Source organism: Sus scrofa, chromosome 15 (genome assembly GCF_054392235.1).
Source record: "Sus scrofa isolate SSC_HxYL_T2T_F1_AM1 chromosome 15, Sscrofa_HxYL_maternal_Yorkshire_Landrace_v2.0, whole genome shotgun sequence".
NCBI lineage: Eukaryota > Metazoa > Chordata > Mammalia > Artiodactyla > Suidae > Sus > Sus scrofa.
In genome coordinates this window covers 31,920,451-31,935,576 of record NC_139397.1, presented here as the reverse complement: position 1 = coordinate 31,935,576, position 15,126 = coordinate 31,920,451, and the positions used below count along the sequence as shown (strand labels likewise).

The window sequence follows — 15,126 nt, the reverse complement described above, 5'->3', positions numbered from 1 at the left end:
TGCTTCATGAATTGTTATAAAGATTAATATAACTCACATAAAACTTAATAAGTAGTGCTGGGAAACAATGGGCTTTGATTGTGTGGACAGAGTTGTGTTTTCTATATTTATAACTGAGTTGTGTTTTCTATATTTATAACTGAGCTGTTATCTCAGCTGTTAGCTGAGTATGGTACATGGGACAAACATGTGGAAAGAAATGGATCAGATTTAGTAATAGCAACAGACACTGTTGCATTGTAGTGAATTAATCCCAAACATCTTTCTTCTGTGAGCATAACCACATATTTCACAGGAGGTGGAAATGCTAAAAGTGAATCACTGTTCACCAAGTAAGTCTGACCTTGACCATCAGCTACCAGGGCTTTCACTATTGAAATTCTACTGTGTTATTTTCTTCCTCTCTAACTTTGTCATCAAGTCTCTCTTGAGATGACATGATGAAATATACAACTCCATCCTAGTAAGCGTCTCTGCAAGCAGTGTCCTTTAGCCATTATTATGGTAATTTACAATTTAACTCTGAAAGAAAAACAGTTGAGATAGTATTAATTTCCCTCAAAGGCATTGCAAGTATATTATTCATACGAAGAAACAGAATATATGTAATATAAATATATTTGCATTAGGTAATATATGTGATGTGTGTACCTATGGATATTACATCCTTAAACTTTACTTCTTTTTATATACATATGCTTTTTTTAAAAAAAAAACTCAAATAATAAACATCTGTAATATCCTCTAAAGCAGTGGGTCTGCAGTGTTTAAATGGTTGATGTCTTTCAGAAATCTCTAGGCAACCAGGTGGTACAGTTATTAACCACCCGCAGGAACTTGGCTTCAAAGCGAATCTTTTAGGATCAGGATCTGTACCATCCGAATCCAAAGCACAGAAAGTCCTGGCCACCAGATGTCACCATTCTTCTATTTCCCACCCAGTGCCCAAGGAGGGAGTGAGATGTTATTTTTCTTCCAAAGGACTGAGGGAAATACATGCCTCCCAACATTCCTGGGATTTCACCAAAAGGTCTTATTAAGAAGAATCCTCCTGTCCATGCAGATTTCCTTGTGGCTCTTGATTGTTCCCTGGACGGTTTCTGACAACTCAGAATCTAAGTGGTTGATAATTCGGGGCTCACCTGGTTGGGAACTGTTAGAAACATTTTCTCTGGCTTGAAATGAAAGATAGGACAGACCTAGAGCCTAGTGCTTGCTCAATCAAAGAGAGGCCGAAGGGTGTTTCTATTAAGATCCTGGAGACAGGAGACCTCTTAAACCAGCTGGGTGGCCCTGAGAACTTATGTACAAAGTGAGACACTTTAATTCATTTTTAGGGTCTAAGAATTCCATCATCTTCAGTTTTTAAATGCTTCTGCTAGGGAGGATGGGCAATAAGATAGGGTGATCTAAGTTCAAGAAAGAAGATCAGGCGTTCCCCTTGTGGTTCAGTGGGTTATGAACTGGACTAGTATCCATGAGGATGCAGGTTCCATCCCTAGCCTTGCTCAGTGGGTTAAGGACCTGACGTTGCTGGGAGCTGTGGTGTAGATTTCAGACATGGCTTGGTTCCTACATTGCTGTGGCTGTGGTATAGGCTGATTCGATGCCAAGCCTAGGAACTTCCATATGCTGCAGGTGTGGCCCTAAAAAGCCAAAAAAAAAAAAAAAAAAAAAAGCAGACAGAAGCCATTTCCCCCCCCCCCCCGCCCGGGGTGTGTGTGTGTGTGTGTGTGTGTGTGAGTGTGTGTGAATTGGTGGGGGTGGAGAAATTCTGCAGGGAAGGTAAGGGAAAGCTCAACATAAACTTGATACAGTAACTTCATGTAATGACTGGTTCCAGGGCTTGGAATTTGATGGGGTTATGAACCTTGCTGTTTCCACCCCTAGGTAATCCACCAGGGCACTTGCCTTCCATTCCATCTACTACTTAACAAGGATCTATAATGCTTAGCCATGTAAATGCACAGCATTCTCTCTCCTGGGGCTTGGCTGGATTTAATATGTCATGTCAGTCAATGTTCTTTGTGGTGCCTTCAGGGCTTGGGAGTTGTTTTATTTCTTTTTGAATTTACAACAGCACAGTGTTCAGCTAACCTGCCCAGAGTGTTCATAAAATCCATTGGCAGGAGAGGGGAAGAAAAAGAGAAAGAAAATTCATTTATTGAGTGCCTGCTATGTGCCGGACATTACTAAATACTTCACGTGTATTTTTATCTCTTCTTCAAAATAACCTCACAGAGCCTCATTTATTATGTTTGTAGATAAAGATGTTGAATTCAAATGGCTAAGTGGTTTGTTCAAGGTCACAAAAACCAAGTGGCAGGAACTCACACTGCTTCATATAACACACTCTACAAAGATGGAAACGGAGGCTCAGGGCACTGATTCCAGCTGCCGGTACCAGCAGTTAAGTCCATAATCTCCCCTCACTGGGCTTCAAGTGCTGGAAGGTCAGGAGTGCTGAGAGGCCTGGACTACACCTCTCTGGAGGGTGCACTGTCACATCAGTATTTGCACACTGCCCCTATCCTTGCTAGAATGTTATTTGTGATCGCAAGCAAACTATCTCCCTAACTCCCTTCTTCCTTTGGGCTGCGGAATTGAAGGCTTGGTAGAAGTCCTTTCCGACAGAGTTGGGAGTTTGCAGACGGCCCCTGAGAGGCTGGGGCGTTCAGAATTGGCTGAGCGCTCCGCGGGGAGGGCGGGGAGTTTGCCGAACGTCCCTGGCCGGAATCCCTGCGTTAGAGAGCTGCGAGCCCAGAACCCGGGAGAAGTTGGAAAGGTCGGTAGGGGAGGGCTGGAAGAAATTGCGATCAGATCCCCGCCCTGGTCGGCTGCGCCCGGGAGGAGAGTCTCTGCAGTGTCCAGGTCGAGTGTGGACGCGCCGCGCGCGGCCCCGCCAGGGCTGAGAGTTTGCAGACCGTCCCTGCCGCGGCCCGCTCGGCGGCGGCCCTGCGGCTCCCCCTGCAGCCGCGGCGGCCCCGGGCGCGATCGAGCCCAGTTAGCCGCGCCGCAGGCTCGGGGCGCCGCGACCCCTTGCCCCGCCGCGCCCTGGGCCCCGCGTGGACGGCGGCTGGCGGGCGCTCCCGGCTGCTGCTGCTGCCCAACAAGGAGGTGAGAGCCAATGTGTCGGGGCAACAGCGTCAAAGCTCTCCATCTCCCCGGGGAGATGAACGCAGAGGGGACAGCGGAGGGCGAGGGGAGCTGCGCGCAGGGGTGGGGGAGAGTCTGCACTGAGTGCTGCGTGGCCGGGGGGGATTCCGGCTGCCGCCCCCCGCCGTCTGCGTGGGTGCCCCAGCCGCTCTGCGGGACCCGGGAGTGCAAACGAGGACGCGCCTGGGGGCGCCCACCTGCCCGGAGCAGCCCCTTCCCCGGGGAAGCTGCAGGCGGCCCCCATGGCTCTGAGAAGGGGGAGATTGTGGGCTTTTCAAGGGACTGTCCGGAGGAGGCTTTGGTTGCGCGGGCTGGAGGCAAGCGGCCAAGGATGGCAGGTGGGCGCTCGGACCGGGGAGGAGCCTGGTGGGGTTCACGCTGCGGGTGTGTGCTGGACTGGGGTCCCAGGGACTTGGGCGCTCAGGGCAGGCTCAGCCTTGGGCCAGTGGGGAGGAAGAAGAAGGGAGGTTGGCTCCGGGCCCTAGGGGGAGAGGGATGCGGCAGGCAGGATCTCTGGTCCAGGAAACCTGGGAGCGTGGGGGTGTCCCCCACCTTTGGAGGATCTCCACGGGCCCACAACCCCGCGGGCGTGATCTGCGAGGCTGCCTGGCCGGAGAGGCTGAGGGGAACGCGGAGCGCACACCCGCGCACACAATCCCCGAGAGCATGCTCAGTGTGGCCCTGGGAACTTCCTGCCGAGTAGCGAGCCGCTCCGGCCCCCTCCCGGCCCCCTCCCGGCCCGCTGCTGGTAAAGTTGGGGGCGCGGCTCCGGCGTGTCGCCCTTTCGCGCCTCCGACCCCTGCCTCGCCTTTACCCGGCTCCTGGCGCTGCTCACGCTGATCACCCCCGCGGCCGAGAACCGGGGCGTGGATGTCACCCCCAGCTTCCTCAGGCCAGGTCCGAGGCCGGTGGCCAGAGGCCTGGCGTTGAAGCTGCTAGAGGCGGGGAGGAGGAGGACCCGTTGGCGATGCGCTCACGGTGCTCAAGGTCCCGGCGCCGGCACTGGGTGGAAGGGGGTGTGTGAGCCCGGGGACGCTCGCGCACACACTGGCTGTCACACAAAGCCGTGGTTTCGTAGCTGCCGCGCGGAAGAGGGAAGAGGTGGCGCTTGCATTGTCCAGCCACGTTTGGAGCGCCAGCAGGGTCCTGGGCGCTTGGAGGCTGCAGGAACCTGACGATGCATAGGGTTTTCAGAGACGCCGGAGCGAGGTCTGGAGCCGGGTACTCCTGGCACTGACTGTCAGGCCCGGCCCAAGCCGGACGCTTCTATCTGCACACAGCTCTGGCGGCCCAGTTAGGGAAGGTTGCCTACTTGTGGGGCCGTGAAGTTGGGGAGGGGAAAGCTGAGGTTTGTGGAGGGTTTGCGTGGAATGGCAGCACTACACCAGTAAACAACTCGGATTCAAGTGTTAGAGGTAGGCTCTCATTCTCAAGAGAGGCAAGTGGTAAGCTAGTGCGCCCCCAGTACGCCCCCATTCATTATCAGGACCTGGGCCACTTGGTATGTTTTTTCTCTGATAGACCACTCCCAACCTTCCCACCTTTCCCACCCCCACCCTTGCCCAGGTTAGCCACCCATGTTCTGAGCCTTGACTCAGGATCAGCACTTAATTGTTTTTGATTGGAATTGTTTCAAGCTGGTCAGACCATCCCAGATCTGTCTTAATAAAGGAATTTTTTTCTCCTGCAAATTCTTTTTGTTGGTATTGTTCAGGCCTAAGATAGGCACTCTCAGGATTCGGATTGGCTCTATTAGGATTAGAGCAAAGCTCCCCTTTCTAGAGGGCTTTTTGGTTTTCTCCAGTTATCAACTTGATGTTTGTGTAGTGAACTTGAAATGGAAAGGCCCTGGAGACAATGTGGTGGGAAGGGAAGAAGGTGGTGACCCTCCTGCCTCTTGTAGGACTAGAGGAAGAGGAGAAGGACACTGCTGTGTCTGGACACAGGTTTGAGATTTTCATCTCCTTTGTTCCAGCCTGCCTACCTGGGTTTGGGACACTTGTGACTAGGGTCACTGGGAGAAAGGAGTCTGCAGTCCTGGTTTGGGGCTTTGCAGGGTTTGCACCTACCCATGCAGCTGTCAGTTGGTATTAAGGCAACTGTAGTGGCAGGAGGGTTGGGGGGCTCTGTTCAGATCTGCCAGTGACATCTGTGTATTCCAGCTGTGGCTGCCAAGCAGCTCATGGGCCTTTGAATCTCCTCAGCAGTGTGCATTTCCAGTTCTTTGTGTTTAAAAGTGTGAATACAGTACTCATATATATTCACACATTTGTCTATACGTTTTTATAAAGAAGCCCGTGCATATGTATGTGCATCTGCAGTGTTCCTTTGGTAGCATCTTGGAGCTGGAAGGGACCTCACGAGATCATAGGAATTCAAATTTGCTCCCTTCCCATTCAGTTTTCTCGATTAAAAATAACCAACCAGCCTTCTGCCCAGCTGGCCACCCAAAGCATTGCCATGCCAGATTCCCTTTGTGATCTCAGCTGAGGGTACCCCTTTTGGTCCTTTCGCTAAGACGTGGGGTTCCTCATCATAGGTTCCAGATGTCACTCTGACATTTGACATGACTTTTCCTAATGCTTCACGTGGCTGGGGAATCTAAGTCACTGCAGAGTCACCCTCAGGATGATTTTGGCAGGGCATAGGCAGTGACCCATGTCCCCGGCAGAGATGTCTGGAAAACTGCCAGGAGCAGTCATCAGTGCGACTTGGGTTGGAAAGTTCCTGTCCTTTTGCACTCTTGGTCCTCCAGGCAGGTAGTTGCTCTGCTCCTTCCTAAAAGTCTTAAAGAGCAATGGGAGCTCATTTTATTCCCTCCTCCTTAACTATCTTGGTCTCCTGGCTGTAGGTAGGGTGGCGGTTGGTTGGGGGTGTTATTCTCCCTTGATGTTATCACAGTAGGTTTTGGGAAAGCCTGTGCTGTCAGGAGCATTTTCCCTGGGGACTTGTTATAGAGAAATGTCAGTTTGGGAAAGGGTCTTGGTGTCAGGTGAACTGTTAACAGATGGTTTTGGCTAAAGGAAGTGTGTGCGTTTCACAATCTAGGTTCTTTAAAAAAAGAGAGAGCAGAGTGGGGGGGCAGGTATAACTTTATATTTGGGGGGTGGGTGACTGTTGAGAAGTTTGAGTCAGAGATAAATTTGGGGAGTTCTCTGGCGGCTCAGAGGTTTAAGGATCCAGCATTGTCACAGCTGTGGCTTGGGTTTGATCCCTGGCCCAGGAACTTCTGAAGGCCATGGGTGTAGCAAGAAAGAAAGAAAGAGAGAAAGAAAGAAATTTGGTACATGCCAATACACCTTTTACTAGGCTGCCTTTAAAGATCATAATTGCTTTGAAGTATAGGGTCACTCTTAATAGCCAGAAGATGGTAATACTTTTCAGTTTCTGTTCAGAATTGAGTAAAGATCTCCCCAGCGTCGTCTTCTTAAAGTCTCTAATCAAAGCTATGTCCCCATACTATCTTGCATCCTGGCTCTACATGAAAAGTCCGAGCATAGTCGTGACCTCAGTGCCAGCTGCGAGTTCTCACCGAGAGTTTATCAGGCAGCCACCTTGAGCCACGCGTGGTAGGTGCTGGTACTGTTATGAAGATGTCCTCCTTCAAAATTACCTTCTTACTTTTAATTCATCTGACCTTCTCTTTCAGTGTGTTAATGCAAACTAATATCTCTTGGAAAGCTGCCAAGATGGGTCCCAGGAGCCTTAGTACATTAACCATGTTTTCAGCTAGAAGAGTTGGGACTTGATCTCTGTTTGCCCACTTGGACTGTTGCATTTATTTGTTTGTTTTTTTTCATTGCCACAATGAAGTGTCTCCGTCCCCAACTTTGTCATATCCAGAAGGCAGTATTTATGCATGAGAAGGGTTGGAGGAATTGCTGTGTTTCTTCAAAATCTCACAATAGCTCTCTTGTCTGAATACCTAACCTTCTGCAAAGGGAACAGGCATCTTCCTGTCAGGGCCCTTTATCCACCCTCAAAAATCTGGACAGGCAAGGGGAATAAGCTATTGTGATAGGGTTTGGTGGGGGAGGGTTCTCCCTGAAAACTGGCACCCCCCCACTGCCATGCTTGTGTGTCTGTGTGCCTGCTGGACCTTGGCCCCAGCTGGGGTGGTTACCTAGGATGGCTAAGGAGTATTTCTCCACCCTTTTGCCCCTGAACTCAAGACCTTGCTATATCCAAGTGTTTTGTTACCTGTAAGAGTACCGGTGTTTGCAACTGATTTACTTTTTTTGAAAAGTCAGCCCTTCAAGGTTATCCTTAGAAGAATAACAGCCTCACTGATTTGCATCCCTCCTTGCTTTGAGGGGCCGGCCCTTGAGGCAATGGGTACCAGATACTGCCCACGCATCCTGCCCAAGCTCCTCCCACCAACTCTGACCAAAGCTCTGCTCCTTAGTGCTGTCATTCTGAGCGCAGTCTGCTTCGAAGTTCTGGTGTGCTGGTAAGATGTGTTTTATAATATCCCACACTGAACAGTCTTCCGATACAATAGTTTTGGATCTCTTTCATGGCTCCGTCCATCCATGGGAGTCTGTTGTGTTGGTGATCAGCAAAGATTGCATGTCTCGGTGGAGAAATGTCGCGAACAGGTGGGCGAGAAACTCCAAGTGATGGTGAAAAATGTGTCTTCTGTAGTGGCCTGATTGCAAAGGCTTCTTTTGTATCTCATTTACTCCTCATTGCAATACTGATGTGGATACTATTGTTAGTCCCAGTTTATACATGGGGAGACAGGCATTGGGAGGTTATGAAAGCTGGCCAAGGTCACACACAGCTATTGAGTAGCAGGGTGAGTAAGTGCAGAGCCCAGGGTAGCTGGACTGGGCTTAGTGGTTTAGGATAGCAAGCTCACCCTGTACTAGCCAGCACTTTCTCTCAACCAAAGCCAGAAGGGGTCTTAGACACTCGGGGGTGGAAGGGACCTCAGGGAGATTTCCCCCCCTCAACCCCTCCAAATCCCTTCTCTTCCTAGCCGAGGTCCTGGAGGTGCAGCAAGGTAGGAGGACTTGCTCCAAGTCTTCCGGGCAAATCCCAGAGCAAAGCTGGGCCTGGACTCTGACCCTTGATCCCACAGGAACAATGATAACAACTGATAACTGATGTGTGCCTGCTTTGTTTATAGAAATGACCCAGGAAGAGAATGTGACAGTCATTTGACTTCTGTCCCTCCTGCTCCCAGAGCCCTGCTCACAGCCAGTCTCCCCCTGGAAATCTGGTGGGGGGCACGTGGGTGTGCCCAGGTCCCTTCCTCCTCCCCAGATGGAAGAATCTGAGCAACTTATGTGCCTTTAAGTGAAGGGTTCCCTTGCTTATGTCATCTTCTAAGTTTGACATTTTAGGAATATAGTCTGGGATGGATTTTACATTTCACTCTTTTTTTCTTTTTCTTTCTATGGCCACACCCACTGCATATGCAAGTTCCCAGGCTAGGGGTCGAACTGGAGGTGCAGCTGCCCACCTACTGGGATCTGAGCTGCATCTGTGCCCTGCACAGCAGCTTGCAGCAACACCAGATCTTAACCCACTGAGTAAGGCCAGCGATAGAACCTGAATCATCACAGACACTATGTTGAGTTCTTAACCTGCTGAACCACAAAAGGAACTCCACATTTCACCCTTAAATATTCATTCTCTCACTCCCTGTTTGTTTTTCTCTGTGTCTGTGTCTGTGTCTGTGTCTGTGTCTTAGTGCTCCTGGTCCCTCTCAGCACTGATTTCCACCCTTTAGGAGCATGGAGTGGCTGAGGGCTGACCTGGCAGAGGTATCAGGGCTGTCCCTCAACATTTGCAATGAATGGCCTGGGAAGACATCCTCACAGTGTCTCTTGGAAAGTAAAAGGGGATTGGATGAGCTCCAAAGTTCTGTTCATTCCTAAAGTTGTCCCTCGAAAGAGAGCTGAGGTCCTGCAAAATATTCCTCTGGCCACTGGGATCATTGTACTTTAAAGAATCTCTGCATCTGCAGTCCCAAGGAACACCCTTGCCTTTCGGTGGATTCCTTTCCTAGGACCAGCCTTGCCTCAGGCACATTATCATTCTCACCTGTTCCTGATTCTGAGCTTCCAGTTAATTAATAGTTCCTCCCTGCCCAAGATGTTTCGTCTTGGCCTGATCAGGGCGCACACAGAAGAGTTCAGTTCAGTTGTGAAGCAATATGCAAATTAAGAATACATTAATTTAGTCCATTTGACCGATGTGAGCTTTAGTTCTTATGTTGGAAAGTAAGAGGGGATTGAACGAGCTCCAAAGTTCTGTTCAGTCTTAAAGATGTATAATTCTACACATGTGGCAAAGGAGGTGAAGGCTAAAGAACCATGGTTCAGCAGAAACGAATCCGACAGTAACCATGAGGTTGTGGGTTCGGTCCCTTGCCTCTCTCAGTGGGTTAAGGATCCGGCATTGCCATGAGCTGTGGTGTAGGTCGCAGACTCGGCTCAGATCCTGCATTGCTGGGGCTGTGGTGTAGCCAGCAGTTGTAGCTCCGATTCGACCCCTAGCCTGGAAACTTTCAGGTTCACAGGTGTGGCCCTAAAAAGCAAAAAAAAAAAAAAAGTATAGGGAGTTTGCCATCAATTTCCTTGCAGCTGCTTTTTTTTTTTGACTGTTATTTTCGACCACGTTTTTTTTGTTTGTTTTTAAATTTACTAGTGTTCATTCCAATGAGGAGTGTTCTAAACAACCAGTTTTTTTCTCTTACATGTTGGTTTAGGAAAGCACTGTCTATGCCTCTTGCTTGGTGTTGTCTTTCTGTTTTCCTTCGGTACTTTTTTTAGTAATTGTGTTTGACGTACTCCCTTCACCCCCTCTCCTAGCATTTTTCAGAGCCACCAAGGTTAGAGTTAGCCCTAAGTGGGGATCTGGAGAGGAAGGGGCACTTTCCTCCCTCTCCCTCCCCAATAATATGCTTCGTATGGCGAGTCCCCAGTCTTACGTGTGACCTTCAAAACATAATTTCAAGCCCCTCTGTCCACTGGGATGGCATATGTTATTTAACAGAGTTCTCGGCTCCAGTAACTAAGAATGGTCTGTTTCCCCTCCTCCCTAAAGTGATGTCTAACTCTTGTGCTTGCTAGATTTTGTTTTTTCTTTTTAGGGCCCCATCTGTGGCTTATGGAAGTTCCCAGGCTAGGGGGCATATTGGAGCTGCACCTGCTGGCCTACACCACAGCCACAGCCACACCAGGTCTGAACCATGTCTGCAACATACACTGCAGGTCATGACACTGCCAAATCTTTAACCCACTGAGCAGGGCCAGTGATCAAACCCACGTCCTCATGGATACTAGTCAGGTTCTTTACTGCTGAACCACAACTGGAACTTCTGTGCTTGCTAGATTTACAGGCGACGTTATGTAATCTTTGTATAATATTTAATTTTTTTTTTTTTGTCTTTTTGTCTTTTTGTTGTTGTTGTTGCTATTTCTTGGGCCGCTCCCGCGGCATATGGAGGTTCCCAGGCTAGGGGTTGAATCGGAGCTGTAGCCACCGGCCTACGCCAGAGCCACAGCAACGCGGGATCCGAGCCGCGTCTGCAACCTACACCACAGCTCACGGCAACGCCGGATCGTTAACCCACTGAGCAAGGGCAGGGACCGAACCCGCAACCTCATGGTTCCTAGTCAGATTCGTTAACCACTGCGCCACGACGGGAACTCCCTTTTTTTTTTTTTTTTTTGTCTTTTTAGGGCTGCACCTGCGGCATATGGAGGTTCCCAGGCTAGGGGTCTAATCGGAGCTACAGCTGCCGACCTACGCCATAGCCACAGCTATGCAGGATCCTAGTCATGTCTGAGACCTACACCGCACACCTCATAGCAACAACAAATCCTCAACCCATTGAGCAAGGCCAGGGATTGAACCAGTGACCTTATGGTTCCTGGTCGGATTTGTTTCTGCTGCACCATGATGGGAACTCCCTTTGTACAATATTTAGAACAGGCAAATGTAATTCTCTTGGGCAAATGTTACCAACTTTCTTTTATAGGTTCACCATTCCTTATTTCCCATCTTGATGTCCACTGAGCTCCAGAAAAGGAGAGGGTTTTTTTTCCCCCCAAGTTGGTTAAAAAATAACATCTGGCCCCCAGGTTTTCTCAGAAAGGAATCTGAAGTTCTGTTACCTTGGACAGGGCCTGGCACCACATCACCATCTGCTGGGTAGCAGGGCATCATGGGTAAGCTCCTGTTCAGGCAGGTGAGGCCTCTCTGCACTTTGTGAGTTGTCTTCATTTTAGTGCTCTGTGATTCTGGTTTCTCATCTGTCAGATGAGGCATCTCAGTGTTTCCTGAATCTTTGGGATTCTGCTAGTCTGCCTCTTTGGCTGAGCCCAGCACACTCAGCTACTGTACTTTGTTTAATCTGTCCCTAAGTATATTCTTAGGTGTGGTTCTAATTTTGAGGTCCTTTTTGGCTGTGCCAGTTTAGAGTTCTGTTTGTAAACCAATCAGTGGACTTTCTGTACACATTTTTTTTCTCCTTCCCTGTGAGCATTATTTGTGGGCTCATGAAGCCCAGCAAATTGAGACTGTGTGTGAGTGTGTGTGTTGGTTCATGGTACACACCACTAGGGCTTATTACCTTATTGTCATACTGTCTATAGAAAGAACTAGAAGTGATCATAGAGCTGCACATTTCTGGAATAGCCATCAGTTAAATGAAACCTGTAGAAAGTTTCTGTGGAAGGATTTTTTTTTTAAATGTGGCTTTTCTCCTAGTACATGCTTGTCAAAATTATAGCCAGAAGATTGCGTGGATAAATAATGACTTTATTATACTTCCCTATAGACTGCCTTAAAGTGTTTCCCATAATAATGAGTTGCTTATTCTGTCCTACTGCCTTTTCTTTAATTGCTCTTGTAATCAGAATCAGATATAGCTTTCCATTTCTGATGCCATGCCTGGTTAGTGTTCTCCAAGTTCCATAGTTTCTTCCCAGTTCAGTGGCTTCAAGATAGACTTTTCTATTTCCTCATTGTCAGCCTTTGTATAAAGATGACAAGATTACATCATCTTTATGTTACTGCTGTAACAAATAACCACAGACTTGGTGACTGACAGGAATACAAACTTATTGTCTTATAATGTTAGGTCAGAGGTCCAACACAGGTCTCATTGGCTAAAATCAAGGTGTCCATTCCTTCATGAAGCTCTAGGGGAGAATCCTTCTCCTTGCCTCATTCAGCTTCCAGTGGCCACCACATTCACAGGCTCATGCCCGCTTCCTCCTCTAGTGTCAAAACCAGCAATGGTGGGCTGACTCCTTGTCCCTCTGCCATCAGGCCAAGACTAGTGTGCCTCCTTGGCTGAGCTGTGGGACCACACCTGGGGAAGATTCTCTGATTTTCAGGATTTCTGTGATTAGATGGGGCCCACCTAGAAAATCCGGGATAAATTCATCTCAGGATTCTTTTTTTTTTTTTTTTTTTTTTTTTGTCTTTTTGCTATTTCTTTGGGCCGCTCCCACGGCATATGGAGGTTCCCAGGCTAGGGGTCGAATCGGAGCTGTAGCCACTGGCCTACGCCAGAGCCACAGCAACGTGGGATCCGAGCCGCGTCTGCAACCTACACCACAGCTCACAGCAACGCCAGATCGTTAACCCACTGAGCAAGGGCAGGGACCGAACCCGCAACCTCATGGTTCCTAGTCGGATTCGTTAACCACTGCGCCACGACGGGAACTCCCATCTCAAGATTCTTAACTTCATCACACCTGTCCTATAAGGCAGCAGATTCACAGGTTTCAGGGATTAAGATGTAAACATGCTTGAGGGCCATTTTCCTGCCTGCCACGGTCCTCAAAACTCTTGGGGAAATGGTTTTTTGGAGTTCCTACTGTGGTCCAAGGGAATTGGTGGCATCTTAGGAGTGCTGGGGTTCTATCCTGACCCAGTGTCGCTGAAGCTGCAGCTTAGGTTGCAACTGAGGTTGAATCTGATCCCTGGCCCAGGAACTCTATATGCCTTGGGGTGGCCAAAAGGAAAAAAAAAAATGTTTTTTTACTTTTTATATAAAGGAACTGTTGTTTTCTGTTGAGAAACTTTATTGTCAGGGGAAATTTGCCTCTTTCCTTGTTTCTTATCTTTTTGTATATGTTTTAAGTCAACTATTTGCAAAACATGTGGTATCTAAGGTTTGAGTTCTGAGGTAGCCAGACATTGAACTACATATGTTTTTTGTTGTGACTTATGTCATTATCAGTAGTCCTACTGTCATGACAGGACTGAGGTGCAAGAAGACTTGCCCAGGGTCATACACCTGGAAGTGGTGGAGCCAGACCACAAAGATCTCATTGATTCCAAAGCCTGTGTTCTTTTCGCTCTGCCTTCCTGCCTTATAAGTGATCATGGAAAATCAAAATGAGAAATGGTAATGGGAAAACTTAAAATAATGTAAAATCTCTCTGTTTCTGCCAAGGCAGTTACAAATGGTAAATAATGTCTGTGGCAGATTGATTGCACTAATGGCCCCGCTTAATGGCCTCCCTATATCCACACTCTTTGCCTTGTAACTTATTAGTCCCCTTCTCTTCCCTACCCAACTACTGGGATTGGCCATGTGACTGCTTTGGCTTAAGGATGTTAGCAGATGCCAAGCCTACAGGTTCATGTTTCTGATTGCCATTGCCATTTATCCAGCTGGGCATGCTTGCTCAAGTCCCTGCCACCCCCATGAGAGCACGCCCAGGCTAGTCTGAGGGAGGGACTGAGAGATGCATGGAAATGAGCCAAGTTGTGTCAGCTGAGGCCTTCCTGGACTAGTGAGCCGCACCACTGAACTGCAGGCTGATCGAAGTCTCCTAAGCAGGTCTCGCCAAGGTCAGTTAAGCCTGCCCTAGGTTACCAGAACCAGCCAGCTAACCTGTGAAGGAGTCATGGAAGGCATTGATGATTACTGTTTTAAGCCAGAGTTCTAGGAAAGTTTGTTATGCAGCAATTGCTAACTGATACAAAGCATGTATCAGATACTTGCATGGCATAAGAAGTAATTTTAGCGTCTTTTTGAAGATCATTTAAATTATTTATATTCTCTTTAAAATCTTTAATATAATTAAAATACAAAATATTGTAATATATTTTTAAGATGATGTGTTAGGCTAAAGAACTTTCCCATTATATCAACCCTTCTTTTCTTTTGTTTTCAGTAACATGAAAATCCATTACATTCTTAACAGTTTCAGTTAGAAGCAGATTTATTTTTCCTCCTCAAACTATCATTTCTAATGTGGTGACTTTTGTTCCTCACCCTACAGTGGGTAATATATTGACTCGAAACTGACATACACATGTGTGTATAACACCAAGAAAAATTTCACGAGACAGTGCCTACCCTTCTACCTCTGTTGGCCTCTGATGTTTCTACTCTTTTGCATTTACGTAAGAAATACTGGTCAGGAGATCCTGTCATGGCACAGTGGAAACGAATCCAACTAGAAACCTTGAGGTTGCGGTATTTAATCCCTGGCCTCACTCAGTGAGTTAAGGATCTGGCATTGCCATGAGCTGTGGTTTAGGCCACAGTCACAGCTTGGATCCTGCATTGCTGTGGCTGTTGTGTAGGCTGGCAGTTGTAGCTCCGATTTGACCCCTTGCCTGGGAACCTCCATATGCCATGGGTGTGTCCCTTATAAAAAGCAAAAAAAAAAAAAAAAAGAAAAAAGAAAAAACTGGTCAAGATTCAACCTACAGCCCATTGTGTAAATAAAGGTTTGTTGGAACCCAGTCACTTCCATTTGGATCCTTTATGGCTGCTGTCGGGTGCCAGTGGCAGAGTGAGCAGTTGTGACAACGTTTATGTGGCCTGCAAAGCCTAAGGTGTTTACTATCCAGCTTTTGAAGAAAAGGTTTTCTGACCCTTGCACTGACTTGATTTCATAACCCATCAGTGCATTGTGATCCTCTATTTAAAGACATACTTTTCAAGTGGGCTTTAGCTCTCCTATAACTCTTCTGGAAATTACACTA

At 48.0% G+C, this 15,126-nt stretch overlaps 1 protein-coding gene across 16 annotated transcripts in view; it reads left to right on the top strand.

Annotated features, from left to right (window-relative positions):
- The first annotated feature begins 2,746 nt into the window (after window positions 1–2,746).
- MGAT5 (alpha-1,6-mannosylglycoprotein 6-beta-N-acetylglucosaminyltransferase) overlaps window positions 2,747–15,126 on the top strand; it is a 372,876-nt gene continuing 360,496 nt past the window's right edge. For 8 of the 16 annotated variants that reach the window (XR_014830585.1, XR_014830586.1, XM_021075184.2 and 5 more), the window contains exon 1: window positions 2,747–3,117. The gene's annotated coding sequence lies outside the window, so the exon portion shown is untranslated. Of the gene's footprint in view, window positions 3,118–3,436; window positions 3,495–3,841; window positions 4,054–15,126 lie in introns of those variants that run through there. The other 8 variants (XR_014830587.1, XM_021075187.2, XM_021075189.2 and 5 more) reach the window with 4 other exon arrangements.